The sequence below is a fragment of the Tamandua tetradactyla genome, chromosome 2, assembly GCF_023851605.1.
Source record: "Tamandua tetradactyla isolate mTamTet1 chromosome 2, mTamTet1.pri, whole genome shotgun sequence".
NCBI classification, from domain to species: domain Eukaryota; kingdom Metazoa; phylum Chordata; class Mammalia; order Pilosa; family Myrmecophagidae; genus Tamandua; species Tamandua tetradactyla.
In genome coordinates this window covers 75,644,946-75,659,169 of record NC_135328.1, presented here as the reverse complement: position 1 = coordinate 75,659,169, position 14,224 = coordinate 75,644,946, and positions in this window count along the sequence as shown.

The window sequence follows — 14,224 nt, the reverse complement described above, 5'->3', positions numbered from 1 at the left end:
TGAGGACCATCTTTCATGTGTGCCATTTAAATACTGAAGACAAGCATTTTCATTTTCTGAATTTCCCCCAGATATTTCTATTCCCCATTTTGGAATTTCCCGTCTCCTCAGGGGCCTGAGAAGATGTTTCAGTTCTAATTCTTTCTGTATTTTTACATTGAAAGTTCAGTTTACACTTATAATCTTAGAATTACCTATCTAGTGGGCTGCTCACATTTTAATAAACATCAGTTTTTAATGGACAGAGAAATCTGTGTCCATTTTTCCATCTTAAGAAGAACTTTGAAGAAATCATTCCTACGCTTTTTTAAAATCTTTTTTTCCCCCACTCTAGATATCATTCATGGAAATGCTGAGATACTAATCAGGTATGAAAGATATGTCCTTTATGTGCCTAGATATATTTGTGTTTTTCTGTCTTATCCTCAATACCAGGCACTTGGAAATCTAAAGCAAAAGGGCTCCTTAGACTTCCTTCCACCCACAAGAACTTTCACCTGGTTCATGCTGGTATAGATGATGAAAGGATGTAGATCTCAGAACAAGAGAACATGGTTCATCCTTAACCCATTTTCTCGCTGAGTATCTTTGCCCCCACTTAAGTGGATAATGGAGCCACGCAAAGGGGAATTAGTTGTGTATGCATGTGTTTGAGTGTGTCTGTGTGTGTATGCACAGTTGTGTGGTTTGGAAGGATGGAGAGACTTGGATAATTGTTTCCAATTTCACAGAGATACACTCAAGTGCACCATTATTGTGACCTTCCTTAAAGCATCCCTCATCTCACCTGTATTTCCACAAATGTAGTCCACCCTCTCTTCATGGCCTAGACTTTTAATTTTTCATTTAGTGTTCTTACAACACCTACACATTTTTTAGAGTCATTCCCTGAAAATAAGGAACATGCCAGCCTACCTTTCACAGAACCCTTGAGACAATCCTGTATTTTGTGTTGGTATTGTGGGGAGTGGAATTGTTGTGCTTATGCGCCTATATTAGTTAATCTCCCAAATTTCCTCCTCTTAATTTAAGCATCACCATATAGTTTATATATATATGAATGGCTCAGAATGGTCAATAGTGACATACTCTTTTTTTCAGTTGTATAATAAGCCTGATAGCCTTCTTTCTTCAAAAGGGAAGATTTCTGTATCATTATTAAATTCATATACCATCAATAGCTTTATGACACTCAGGTTGCCAAATTTGGTTTTCTTTATTCTACTTAATTGAGATAATTACTGAACCGCCCATCATTGTACTGAGCTCAGGCTATACCAAGATGGTTAACCTGCCCTCAAAATGAGCAACAATTAATCACGTTGAGATGCTTATGCAGTTAGAATGTGTGCACTGTGCTCTTTTGTTGCACATGGCAGAGACGCTGTGCAGCCCAATCCATTTTCCTAGCTGCATCAAAATAATGACAAATTAACCCATTTATTCTTTCACATATTTTACATAATTAAAAAATTGTTCCCTCTTCTTTGGTATTAGTCCATGCCCTGATTAAAAGTTTCCTAATGCCCCTATAATGTTTCTAATTTCACTTTGAGTTTTGTTGCAAAAAAGAGAAGAGAAAATGGAATGGGAAAATAATATTCTCTGAATGATTTTCAAGGTATCAGGTAGTCGGCTCACATTTAATTTCTAGAAAATAAAAGGAAGATGTCATGGAAAAGTAATGCACAAAGGTAAAAGGAAAGCAAATGCTGAAAATTAAAAAAGAGGAAGTGACATCTCCCCTCCTGAAAAGACAACATGACGCAGCTGATGACACCACCACGATTCTGGGGTGTTACACAGAATAACAGGTTTCAACGCAGCAGGTGGATGAGACTGGTGAAACCACAGACAGCTCCAGAAGGAGGGCAGCTGGATCTCTAAAAGGGACTGTTACTTCAAAGGCTAGTTTTCACCTTTGAAGGATCAGGGAATTTTTTCTTTCTTACTTATCTTTCTTCCCATTTCTTAACCCTCTGTTTTCATCCACCCCTCCTCCATCTTCCTCACTTTCCCTCCTTCCCTCCATCTCTCCTTTGTCTCTCTCTCTCCCTGTTTTATTTTTCCACTGACTACAAAGATGATCCAGCCCCTCGAGCTTAGTCTCACCAACTGGTATTCCACAAAGAGTGGCTTGTGCACTGAATGGCCATTTAATTAATGTGAGACAGGTCAGATATCCCAGGAGCTAGTAGATGTTACACCTTTACCCTGGGCATTATTTTCATACACATATTCAAGTTCACCCAAAGATGAAATTACTAATAAAACTCGTTTTGTTTTGTTTTTTCATGAACTGAGAATTAAAGGAATGGAGGCAGGTCATCACCGGGAAACATTCATCTCACTTCCATACCCAGCTGGGCTGCTTTTCTCCATTACGGATGTGGCTAACAGGTCTTGTGTTACTTTCTTCCAGATGTTGTTATAAGGACATCGCACAACCATCTTCAGGGCATCCGGATGCAGGAGGAATGATGGTCATTTCCGTGTAACAGGAGTGAGGGGGCAAAGGTCTCACAGCCAGAATGAACTAGAGCTGTGACCTGAACCCGGGCAGCCTAGCCTAGGAGTTTGCTGCCACAACCATAAGAGGGAAAGACCACTGAATAAGGCATTTCCCTGCCATATATGAACACTAGCATTATTCTATTTACTGGAAGCATCTTCCTCTCTTTCTAGGTGGACCAGAATCCTTTTGGATAGAATAGGGCTCACTTAACACCTACTGATTTCCAAGTCTGCCTTTCAAAGAAATCATGCTAGCTTTTGCTCTCAAATGTATCTCTGAAACTGCCCTTTCCCACATGAGATATTTTCAGAAATTAACAAGAAGTTTAAAGTGTCCATTTTATATTTGTTCTTATTATCTTTGTTTTCAGAATCCTTCATATTTCCAACAGAGTTCTTTAATGCTAGGTTACACACACTTCAGAATATTTACTCCTTTTTGTACTTGCTGAGGGGCAGAGACTCCTGTGTCTGCTCCTGTGACAGACACTGCTCTAGAATCTAGGGACAGTGTTACTGTCCTCAGGGAGCTCACAGTCCAGTGAGAGGGCAGAAGTCAAACGACTAGTTAGGGTGATGACTTCATTACCAGTTTGCAGAGAGCAACTAAAGGCTTAAGGCTCAAGAGTTTAGGTGGAGGGAGTACTGTGTAGGTTTAGCCACCATTTATAGAACAAATCATGACCTTTGCCCAGCTCAGTACCCTCTCTAAATTTTCTGTTTCTCCATCTATAAAATACAAATGACCCTGATTATTATATATCAAAGGGAACTTCTGAAGACGCAATGAAATTATGCTTATAAAGTATTTTGTTGAGAGCCTGTATATAAGGAAATATGGCCATTAATATTAGTACTGTAAAAAAACACCTTTACAGGAGCGTTGAGGTGATGTCATCATAAGCTTTAGGTACCATTGCAGCCCCCAAATCCCCGTTCTGTGACATTGTCTAGACTTTTCTTCCCAGAACAATCAAGTAGGTGTGAGAAAAAATGTTTTGAAGCTGTGGTGGATACTGCATCGGCATTTCTTGCTTTGAAGTCTCCCATCTGTACTCATGTTGATAAATTTGATTTTTAAATTGAATTCAGAAACACATGCACAAAAGCAGAAAGGGAGACTAAAGGGATAAAATGGAAAATCCCAGAAAATGCAAGTTTTGTGTGCTATGAGCACCAAGTGTTTCTATCATGAAATAGTGCATATGTTTATCATTTTTATATTCTCTATTTTTACAATATATAGTGTCCTTCTTTGTAGTAATACTTTTGTCATCAACTATTATTTTTTATTTTAATATATCCATTTCAGCTCTCTTTTGGTTGCCATTTGTATGGAATATTCTTTTCTATCTTTTTTAACTCTCAACCTATTTGCATCCTTGGGTCTAAGTCTTACAGATAGTGGTTGGATAGTTGGATCAGATTTTTGTTGTTGTTGTCTTGTATTCATTCTTCCAACTTTGTCTTTTAATTGGGAAGGTTATTTCCCTTATATTGATGATAATTACTGATAAGAAAGGATTTATCTCTGCCATATTGCTATTTCTTTTCTATAGGTCATAGTTTTTATTTTTCAATTTCTATAATACTGCCTTCTTTTGAGATTGATTTTTTTAGTGTATGATTATAGCTCACTTTTCATTTCATTTTCTGTATGCTTTTTTCTTTTATATTGATATTTTATCGGTTGTTCTGAAGATGAGCACATAGACATTATGAACAATTTGTACACAATTTCTAATGTATGTATCGAAAATCCAAAAATCCATTTACTTGTAATTCTTTTCTAAAGTTGTTCCTTTGACTCTCCAGCTTAAAATTTGGAGGAAAGTTTTGCCTACAAAGATTATCAAGTACACTATCTTCAAATATTGATAAGCTGTTATAGCATAAGTCCCACTAGTTCACAATTTAATATCATACATACCACATACATTTCCAATCTTTCCCAGTGTGGTAGTTAGGTTCAGATGTCAACTTGGCCAGGTGAAGGTGCCTGGTTCTATTGCTGTGGACATGAGCCAATGGCATGTGAACCTCATCTGTTGCTGATTACATCTGTAGTTGGCTAGGAGGTGTGCTGCTGCAATGAATGATGTTTGATTTAATTGGCTGATGCTTAAATGAGAGAGCTCAGCATAGCACAGCCCATGAAGCTCAGCATACCTCATCTCAGCACTCACAGCTCAGCCCAGGCCTTTCTGGAGATGTAGAAAGAAATCACCCCAGGGAAAGTTGTGGGAACCCAGAGGCCTGGAAAGAAGGCCAACCGAGATCACCCTGTGCCTTCCATGTAAGAAAGAACCTCAGTTGAAAGCTGCCTTTCCTCTGAAGAACTATACATTTTTAACTAAATAAATTCCCTTTTGTTAAAAACCAATCCATCTCTGGCATGTTGCATTCTGGCAGCTAGCAAACTAGAACACCCAGCATATAACAAAGTTTTTAGGGAAACTGTACTACATGACTAAGGATGCTGCAGCATGCCCACAGTTCTGACAGGGAGAGCCAAGATGAGTGTTCTAATTTGCTAGCTGCCAGAATGCAACACACCAGAGATGGATTGGCTTTTAATAAAAGGGGATTTATTTCATTAGTTCTTCAGAGGAAAGGCAGCTAACTTTGAACTGAGGTTCTTTCTTACGTGGGAAGGCCCAGGGTGATCTCTGTTGGCCTTCTCTCCAGGCCTCTGTGTTCCAACAACTTTCCCTGGGGTGATTTCTTTCTGCATCTCCAAAGGCCTGGGCTGAGCTGTGAGTGCTGAGATGAGGTATGCTGAGCTGCTTGGGCTGTGCTACGTTGAATCTCTCATTTACGCACTACCCAATTAAATCAAACATCATTCATTGCAGCAGGCACACCTCCTAGCCGACTGCAGATGTAATGAGCAACAGATGAGGTTCATGTACCATTGGCTCATGTCTGCAGCAACAGAACTGGGTGCCTTCACCTGGCCAAGTTGACAACTGAATCTAACTACCACAATTAGGGAGCAGTTTTAAGAGGCAAAAACATGGGAACAGAAGTATTTAAAAATGTTCAACGTGTACTAAATGCATGACTATGACTCCAAATCATCATTTGGTATGTGTTACGTTATAAGATATAAAAATTGTCACCCCCCCTTACCCTATGGAAGTTGACATCCAAGGTAGGTAAAGCCTCTCAAAAGTCAATATCCCATTATTTTCTGATTGTATCAAAAATAGCAAATGATTTCCCTCTTAAAAAGACACATTTCCACATACAAAAAATAGGATGAGGTGTGATTTCAGTCTCCTTCTTTAAAATGTTTCCTCTAGTGCTACTAAAAACTTGCATTTACAAAATAGTTGATTAAAATTATCTTCTGTATTGTACGAGAATGGAAAAACAGGACCCTGGTAAGACACTGTATTTGATATTCATCAGACGTGACTTCTTTCTCTCCTGCTTCATCAGAGGCTGAACTCTCCTCATTTTTAGTTTCTCCATTTTGTCCAGGTAAATCTTTTGTTACTTGGTCAGCTACTTCAGCTTGTTTTCCCTTTGCTCCCCTTTTCCCTTTAGGGTGTACGTTTTTTGTCTGAAGACTTATCCTTTCCTGCCACCTATTTTGATTCACTTCCACTTTCTCAGGAGCAGGTTGAGGTGACAGTCTCGCAGACCTCTGCTTGGGCTCCTCCTTCCCCACACCTTTGGCCAAGGTGACCTGCGGAAAGAAGCAAATGGTGAATGCATTTTCCGCGTACATTTAATTATTTTCTGGGGATTACCCTGGGGATTAAAATGAGCATCTTAAACTTATAACAATCTAATTTGAATTAATATAACTTAGCTTCAATAGCATAATGAAATTGTGCTCCCATACAGCTCTGTCCCCCTTTTTATTGTTATTGTTAGAAATTACAACTTTATACATTGTGCCCATTAATACAGATTTATGATTATTGTTGTAGGCATTTGTCTTTTCAATCACATAGGAAATGAAAATAGGAGGTATAAACCAAAAATGTAATTATACTGAATTTAATATTTTTCTATGTAATTCCTTTACCAGTGTTCTTTGTTTCTTCATAAGGCTTTAAGTTACTGTTTGGTGCTTTTTCACTTTAGGCTAAAGGACTTCATTTAGCATTCCTTACATGGCAGATCTACTAGTGATGGGATTCCACCAGCTTTTGTTTACCTGGTATGTACTAATTTGTCCTTATTATTGAAGGATAGCTTTGCTAGGCAGACAGGTCTTTTTTTTTTTTTTTTCCTTTGGTGCTTTAAGTGTATCTTCCCAACCTTTCTGTTCTACATACTTCTGAATAGATATTAGCTATTAATCTTATTGAAGATCACTTGTAGGTAATGAGTTACTTCCTGCTGCTTTCAAGAATCTCCTTTGTCTTTGCCTTTTAATAGTTTGATTATAATGTGTCTCATTGTAGATCTTTTTGAGTTTTCTCTGCTTGGAGCTTGTTGAATTTTTTTGATATGTAAATTCAAGTCTCTCATCAATTTAGGATTTTTGTTTGGGCCATTATTTGTTAATTTATTCTCTTTGCTCCTTTCTATCTCTCCTCTCTTTCTGGGACTGCCATAAGGAATATGTTAATACAGCACATGTTGACCAAACTGTTTTTCCTTTTCCATTTTTTTCTCTTTCGTTTTCTTCTGGATCCTGGCCATTTCTTTGTCTCCTTGGGGTTATTAAGCCCAAATCATCCTCCCTCAGAATTTATTTTGGAAAGTTTTTCCTCCAGTTTCTTGATGATCACCTTTGATAAACTCACCTTCTCACCAAGATAAAGAGATCTGTTTCTCTTTTTAGTACAGGATCACATGGACCTGACTAATTAAGATCATTTTCTGATGGTAACAGGCTCTGTTCATTTTTTCCCCTCATATTCCTTTCCAGTTATCAGACTGCTTAATTTTGATTGGCTTGATCTTCAAATTCTCTGATTTTTTCCTTCTACCTGCTCAGATATGCTGATGAATCCTTCTAGTGAATTTTTCATTTCAATTGTTATGATTTTAATTCCAGAATTCTATTGTTTTTCTTCAGAATTCTTTCTGAATTCTGGTATTCTCCATGTGGTGCAATTTTTTTTCCATACTTTCCTTTAGTTATTTAAACATTGTTTGCTTAAGCTATTTGGACATATTTAAGACAGCTGATTTAAACTCTTTATCTAAGAAGTCTAAATCTGGTCTTCCTCAGGGATAGTTTTTAATTGATTGTTATTTATTACTGTGTGTGGGTCATAGTTCTTTGTTTGTTTTTTTGTTTTTGTATTTCTCATAATTTTTTTGTTGAAGATTTCAAATTTAAATTAATATAAGATAACAATTTTGGAAATCAGTCCTCCCCAAAGTGTGTTGTTGCTGCTTATGTAGGTTATTGTTCTTTATTTGTTAGTGTATATTCAACACTAGTTCTGTATTATTTGATATTTGAGGCCACTGAAATCTATAATGAGTTAACTACTGATTGACTAATTTTGGAACAGAAGCTTCCTTTAGCCTGGCATTTCAGTTTGCTAGCTGCTAGATTATAATATATATGATGTGGATTGGCTTTAAAAAAGGAATTTATTATTTTGCCCTTTTACAGTTCCCAGGCCCTGTAAATGTCCAAATTAAGGCAAGGCTAGAAGAGTGTCCAAATTAAGGCATCCATTAAAAGATACCTTGACTCAAGAAGGCTGATGGGTCCAGAACACCTCTGTCAGCTGGACAGGCACATGGCAACGTCTGCTAGCTTTCTCTCCCAGATTCTGCTTTATGAAACTCCTTGGGTGGCATTTTCCTTGTTGATCTCCAAAGCTCTCTGGCATGTGTACTCTGTTTATTCTTGTTTCTCTGTTGATTTGGGTGAGGTCTAAGCTTTTTCCAAAATGATTCCCTCATAAAGGGCTCCAGTAAGCAACACCATCTTGAATGGGTGAAGATGCATCTCCATGTAAACCATCTAATCAAAAGTTACCACCCACAACTGGGTGGGTCACATTTCCATGGAAACAATAAAAAAGAGCCCCCCCAAGCAATATTGAATGAAGATTAAAGGACATGGCTTTTTGGGGTACTCAGTAGCTTCAAACTGGCACATTCCACACTTTGGACTTGTTCTTTCCAAATGCATAATGCATTCATTCCATAACAATATCAGAAAGCCTTAAATCATTTCAGTAACGATACGAATATAATACAAAGTCAGAAACAGTACAAAATCTCATCAAAGTCAGCTACAGGCATGGTCTATCCTAAGGTAAAATTCTGCTCTGGCTCTGGACCTATAAAAGTCAGAATAAGTTATCTTCCGCCAGTATAAAAGGAGGGGTAGTCATAGGTACATACTTCCATTTTCATGGGGAGAAATTGGAAGGAACACTGAACGCTGGGGTAACCAAACCCATATAGTTCCTAAAACCTGCAGGGCTAACTCCGTTAGATTTCAAAGTCTGAGAGTCATTTATCCTTGGAACTTTAGAAAGAGGCATTTCCACCCTTTCCAAGGGCCTACACAGTGGCCCACCTACTTCTGAATGCAACCTTGGGGGACACTGGGGAGACCACCTTTTTCTGAGCTCCACCCTCTCTAAGCATTGGGGCCAGACCCAGGTTCTCTGCTGTCTCTGGGGCACGGGCTCAACCTCTGCAGAAAATGTGATGGCAGCCAGTCTCTCCCCAATCCCCAAGGAATGTGCTCCAACCTCTCCAAGGTCTGCGGGACAAATCTTCCTGAACAGTGAGGTGGAAGGCCCACACTCTGCCTTCGGGGCAAACTTACCCTCTCCAAGTGCATGGGTGGGCCCCCATCCTGGCCCGAGGTTTCTTGACTTCAGTCCTTAGCTTCCATGTTTCTGCCCCTGAAGTTATTTTTCTTTCTGTTTGTCCCTTTGTTCTCTCCTTTAGTTCAGACTTGTTAGGTCCCACCACACTCCTGTTGGTTTCCTATGCAGTAGGCTGGGATTATGCCCATCAGACAGAAGGACTTTCCACTAATCCTTTCTGGATAACTCCATCTCAAATCCTCCCTTGTCCTGTAATGGCTGACTGCTTCCTTCTTTGGTGAATCCTCATGTCAGGCAGTACTCTCTGAGGTCTCTCTTTCTGGAAACCAACAATTTTGAAGACCATCAATCTCTGGTTTCATTGTACCTAAGAGTTCAGTTCTCAACTTTTCTCTTTCCACTTGCATTTTACTATAAGCTGCAAGGAGAAGCCACTGCATCTTCCACATTTTGATTGGAAATTTCTTCTCCTAAATATCCAAGTTCATCCTCATATTTTGCTTTCCATGTACAAAGAATGCCTTCATTTCAGTTTTCAATGACGTGTTCATGGTTTCTGTCTAAGGAATTATCTGATATATCTTTAGAGTCCACATTTCTACCAACAGTCCCTTCAAAGCATTCTAGGCCTTCTCTATCAAGCTTCTGACAACTCCTCCAGAATCTTCCCCTTATCCTTTTAAAAGTTGGTCCAACATTTTGGTATTTGCAAACCGCAGCAACACCCCACTTCTCTGGTACCAAAATCTGTTGCGGTTTGCTAGCTGCTGGAATACAATATACCAGAAACAGAACAGCTTTTCAAAAGGGAATTTATTTAATTTCAAGTTTATAGTTCTAAGGCCCTGAAAATATCCCAATTAAGGCAAGATCATAAGAGTGTTGAAATCCAGGGAAAGCTACCTTAACTCAAGAAGGCTGAGGGGTCCAGAAAACCTGTCAGCTGGAAAGGCACATGGCGATGTTTACTGCTTTCTCTCTTGGCTTCTTGTTTCATGAAGCTCCCCTGGTGCATTTTCCTTCTTCGTCTCCAAAGGTCTTTGCCTTTGTGGAATCTGGTGGTTGTGGATGTTCTGTCGATTCTGGTGGCTCTAAAGATTTTCCCAAAATGGTTCCCTCTTAAGGGGCTCCAGTAAGCAACCCCACCTTGAATGGAAGGAGACACTTTTCCATGGAAACAGTGTATCTCTTGGTCTTTCTCAAAGAACTGTGTGTGTGTGTGTTTGCATGTTGGAGCAAACCTTAAATACTCAGTTTTGCATTGGTCTTCACTTGCTGCTTATGCCCAGCCTTAAAATTAGCCAGAGCAGGAGATTAGTTCATTTTCAGTTATTTCTTGAGCATTTGCACAACTTGACAACTGTGCAGGCCTTTCTACTTTCCCAGTAGTATAACTGAGTTTTTCAAAGCCCCTATGACATTATTCCTCAGCTTTCTCTTCTAAGCTTTTAGACTAGGATATTGTTTGGCCTTACTATTCCTGTTACCCATTGCCTCAGTTAGTCAGTACATTAAAACACTTGCCTGTAAATTATTTTGAGAAATGCACTCCAGGGAGAAATTTTTAGCATTGGGTGAGCTCTGAGACATATAAAATGAAGATAACCCTTTCCGGTGGGGTCTTTCAGGGAAGTACCTTACTTCAAATAATACCAATCTTTGGGACTGAGGGTGTGAAGGCATTCCAGCTCTATTATGCTCCTTCCAGTGCTGGAAGTACACTTGTTACATTTCAAGCCTCCCACTGAGCTTGAGTGAGGAGAGAGGACTAGGGCAAGTTAAAAGCTACAACTTATGATATTCTTTATTGTGATTCATGTGTGTTACTTGAATAAATGCTCCTGGGTTTTTATAAGTCTGGTTAATTTCCAGATTTCTGAAAAAGTAGATGTTGACTATCTTTGCCAGTTTTTTTTTTCTTTGCATTTATGGACAGATAAATTTCAGGGGGGTTTTACTCTGTCATTTTCTAGGGGATCACTTGACTGTACTTATGTTTCCACGAATTCCAAGAATCTGAGGAAATCAACCTTCACAAACAAAATTCAGCCCTTCTTTACCATTAATTTGAAATGTAGTCAGTAACTGACAAATGCTAGGAGCTGTTTTTACTTTCATAAATACAGCTTAAGCAAACATTGCCTTCTTATTCTGGTTGATCTGGTATGTGATATTGTATGTTCTGTCCTTGAGTTATTTAACCAAAATAAGAATTAAGATTGGCTTTAGAGTAAGAAAATGATAGGGATTTACTAACATGCATTTCACATTTCTAATGTAATTAGAAACCTTTCTAATGAGAATTTATTCTTATTAATGCTTTTGTGTATTTGTTTTTTTAATGGACAGGACTTTAAACTGTCCTTTCTTTATTCTATTTCTTCATATACTTCATTCATCACAGTTGAATATCACGGCCGGGAGATAAGTTTGCCCAGCCTCTAAGCCAGGTTTTATCTACATCCAGCAGATGTTAGTATAACTCTAGGTTTACTCATGTTTGGTTAAGGGATGCTTCACCATGTAAAGGAAGACTCTAAAGTTGAGGGGACGTGGAGCACAGAGAAGGAATGTTGCCTGTAATCTCTGTGCCCTTCTTGTTTTAGCTTGATCCAGTCTGAGGTAGGATGGTGAGTCGCCAAAAGAAAACGGTCATTAAAGGCTCACAGTGATAGATGGAGCAGGGAAGCTCTGGTCCTTCAACTCTAACTCAGACCCAACCAATTATCTGGTTCTTGGTTAAAGGTTATGGTGAAGCCAAGAGAAAGGGACAGTCCACACGGCAGTCAAGATGACCTTTCAGCTCTTTCCTTAGGTGTAAGTGTACCTCACTACAGGTTCAAATGTAAAGTCTTAAAAAATGAAGAAGCTGAGGTTATAATGGCAACAAACTTATCATCAACCAAAAATGTTTTCCATTTCAAACATGAAACTATACTCAGAGGCAGTTTACACACTAGGCCAACATGTTAGTTGCATTGCTTTACATTCATATGCTTCATTTTAATATGAGAATGGTTTCATCCTAATAAATTACTGCCTTATTGACCACAAGATTTCTGGAATTTTCTCAGTCTATGTCCCTAATATAGCACAGTGCACCAAATTACTCTCATTGTAAGGGCATTCAGAATTAATATCATTTTGTGAATAAAATGATAGAACAGGAATCAGTTTTATTTACTAAGTTATTCAACCATCTCACCTGTTTATATATGAACATAAATTCCCAGATGTATCTGTTTTTATCATGTCTGCTGGAAAGTATCATTCCAGAAGGAACTGGCAGTGAGCCATGGAATGAGTTAAAATTGATGAAAATTTTAATGAAAAAACTGAGATAATTTAAGTTGATTTTTAAAATATATTATCTTAAAATTTATGACCATGGAAGAATTGAAGGGGATATGACAAGTGTCAAACACATATAAAGGAAACATAAACGTAAGACATAAATGAATAAAATGAGAATGAAAAACAAAAGATTAAGATATTGAAAATAAACTGCGTAAACTTCCCTATTAATAGGAAAACTCTTGATTCATTTACAAAACAACAAAATAATTACTCAATAGGGGAAATGCCTAAAATCAAATAATGCAAAAAAATAAAAGCAAACAGTGGGCAGAGGTAGAGGAATACTATATGAGGGAAAGATGGTGAAGTCACAATATTCTAACAGTAAGTTTTGGATACTGAATAATAGTGATGATAATGCAATGAAAAAGTGTTAAAATATAAAAACAACATCAATATATAAAATAAACAATTCATAACAAAATTATAAAAAACATGGAACTAAAATGAAAGTAAAATAGAACATTCAACAATAATTTCTAGACATATATAAATATGTGAAGAGAAACATTGCATTTGGAAACTTTAGCACAATAGTATTTTTTCTAAAAATAATATAGAAAAATAAGAAGGATTAAAAGAATTGAAAAAATATCATTTAAAGGGTAAATTAGTGTCTAAGACTCTGGGCACCGTAATTTAAAAAAGAAAAACAAATCTCTTTATTTAAAACCATTACCAAAAATCATCACATATTGGAATAAAACAACTTATTCTTTATTGCCTGCCCGTAAATAATAGTGACTATCATTCCCTGAGCACCTACAATATGTAAGCTTAACAAACTGTAGATGCTAGTAAGTTGGAGCACCATCATTCACACCCAACCAAATATATCCCCAAATCCATATGCTTTCCAGGGTGACATAATTAAAATTTACATTAATAGACTAATTCATCATGAGTAAGAAGATTGACCTTAGAAAATCGGGGATTAGTTACTAGTTCTTCTCTGTATTGATGGCTTCACAGCTGAAATTTTGAAATTACCGTTTTTGCCCTCAGTAAAATTACATTATAAATCAGAGTGCATTTGCTCATAGAATAAAGGCAATATTAGGAATAACTTGTTCTTCAAAGGATCAATCCAAAGCATGGCAGGGCATGGTAAGCCTGCCCTTTGCATTCATACACACAGATTTTCATAACCTGAAAATATAACAGAATGAGATAAAAATAGAGATCTAATAAGTGAAGATAGCAAGAAAACTAAAAACATAACAGCAAAATTAGAACCCAGATATAAGGGAGAAAGAATGGAAATAACAGATCAGAACTGTAGTCCTCAGATAAATTCAAACACCAAATTTCTCTAAATGAAGAAATGCAATTAAAAAGACATGAAAAGGACAATAGAAATAAGGTGTTAATGGAAATATTGAATGGAGTTCCTAACTAATAAGAGTACCTAATAAGTACTCTTGGGGATTAAATAAGAATAGTTGCAAAAGAATCAATATTTAAAGATATAGTGAAAGATCATTTCTCATATTTGATTAGAGACCTGAGTCAATAGATGAGCAGAGGCCAGCAGGACAAGACCTGGTGGGAAAGGCAGTGAAGTATCTCCACTGCCCAGCGGG